Source organism: Pteropus vampyrus, unplaced genomic scaffold (genome assembly GCF_000151845.1).
Source record: "Pteropus vampyrus isolate Shadow unplaced genomic scaffold, Pvam_2.0 Scaffold36, whole genome shotgun sequence".
Lineage (NCBI taxonomy): Eukaryota > Metazoa > Chordata > Mammalia > Chiroptera > Pteropodidae > Pteropus > Pteropus vampyrus.
The window spans coordinates 6,423,261-6,425,380 of NW_011888817.1; the positions used below are offsets into that span (position 1 = coordinate 6,423,261).

The following is a 2,120-nucleotide window of genomic DNA, read 5'->3' on the forward strand; positions in this document are numbered from 1 at the left end:
TCTCTCCCTGCTTCCACCCTTGCACCCCCTTTTAGTCTGTTCTCAACACAGCAATGCAGTTAAGCCTATTAAACATCAGTCAAGTCACATCATTCTTCCACTCAAAACCCTCTAGTGGCTTCCATCTCACAGAAGCCCAAGTCCTTTAAAATACCCACAAAACCTGACTTCATCTCCTACTTTTTGCTCCCCCCACTCTACTTGCACAGGTCTTTACTCAGATGCTACCTTCCTTCTCAATGAGGACATTCTTGATAACCCTTATAAATTGCAACCATCCCCGACATGCCCTAGGCCCCTACACTGCTTTATTTTTCTCCAAAGCACTTATCACATCTAACATACCATATATTTTACTTTTTTACTTTGCTCATTGTCTGTCTCCCCAAACGAATTACAAGTTCTTTGAGAACAGGGTTTTGTTTGTTTATTCCTGTGGCCCGTTAGCTAGAACACTGACTAGAGCATTGCAGGTGCTCCTCCATAAAGTTTATTGAACGAATGAATGAAGTTAGAGAGAGAAAATGACTCATCCAAGGTAACACAGCTAATAGGTGGTGGAACTAGAATTAAGACCCAGATACCCTAAACCCTAGTTCAGTCCTGCACAACTGCTATAAAGGCTTTGTTAACTTTTTTCTGCTCTCTCAATTTGTCCTTCACTCAAAGTAATGTGGACACTTCACTTCTGTGAGCAGCCCTTTTCTCATCTATAGATGGAGGATTACCACAGGGAAAAGAGCATCGGTTTGAGAACCAGAGACTTGAATTCAAATCTTGACCGCTACCAACTGTGTCAACTTGAAAAATACAATTTACCTCTTCGAGCCTCAGTTTCTTAATCTGCAAATTGAGAATAATCATAAGCACCTTGCTCTGTTGTGAAGAATATGAGACCAAAAAAAAGCGGGGAGGGGAGGGTGTGTATGAAGATTGGAAAAGAAAAGCAAAACTGTCATTTTCACAGTTTTACATAGAAAATTTAAAGCAATTCTATGCACAACAAAAACTTCAAAATTTCTGGATATAAAATCAATATGTAATAATGATGTTCCTATAAACAAGCAATAAACAGAAAATATCATTTTTAAGAAGACACAATTAGTAATAGCAAGAAAACTATTTTGGCAAATTATTTTTTGGAAGCCAAGATGTGCAATTTCCTCTTGGTGGAGGAAATTATAAAAATCATTGAAAAATAATTAAACAAGAACTAGATCAACAGATAAATGTAACATATTCATGCATGAGACTGTCAATATCATAAAGCTATAAGTTCTTCTCCATTTAATCTACAAGGTCAATGCCGGACCGATCAAAATCCCAATAGGTGTTAATAAAGCTAGAGAAAAACAAAAATCGCTTAAGTAAAGCACTTGAAAAAATTCCCAATAGAGTTCTTCAAGGAACTTTACAAGCTGATCCTAAAATTCCAAATGAAAAAGCAAAGATCCAAAATTAACCAATACATTTTTGAAGAGCGACAAGACATATGAACAATAAGGACTTCCCTTATCGTATATTAAGTCTTATTATAAAGTTATAGTATTAAGACAGGATTATATTAACAAAAGGATAAACAAATAATCCAAAGAAACAGAATATAGATCCTGGAAATAGAGAGCACACACATGGAAACAGAGTTGTCATTACAAATCTATAAGAGAAGAGTAGATATTGGTACAAATCATTAGCTATCCATTAGGGAAAAAAAAAAAATAACAAAACTAGATCCCAACCTCACATCATATCCAGAATTAAATTCCAACTGGAATAAAGACCTAACTATGAAAAGCAAAATATAAAAAGTTTTGGAAGAAAATAGTGGGGAATATATTTATGATCTAAGGGTAGGGAAATTTTTCTTAAATTAAGACATAGAAATTACAAATAACAAAGAAAAGTTGAATCAATTTGATCACATAAAGTTTAAAACTTTGTATTTCAAAAGGTACTACAAAATAGTGAAGAGACAAGTCTCAGACCAGGAGAAGATATTTGCAACACACATATCAAAGACTTTTCAGGCATAGTATGATATAAATTCCTACAAGTTAATAACACAAGGGCAAGCCCAATAGAAAAATGGGTCAAGGAAGGAGTAGGTAATTCACAGAAGA

At 34.8% G+C, this 2,120-nt stretch overlaps 1 protein-coding gene across 3 annotated transcripts in view; it reads right to left on the reverse strand.

Moving 5' to 3' along the window:
- The window catches only part of PTAFR (platelet activating factor receptor), a 35,562-nt gene that overhangs the window by 29,665 nt on the left and 3,777 nt on the right, over positions 1 to 2,120 (reverse strand). The window lies entirely within an intron of this gene.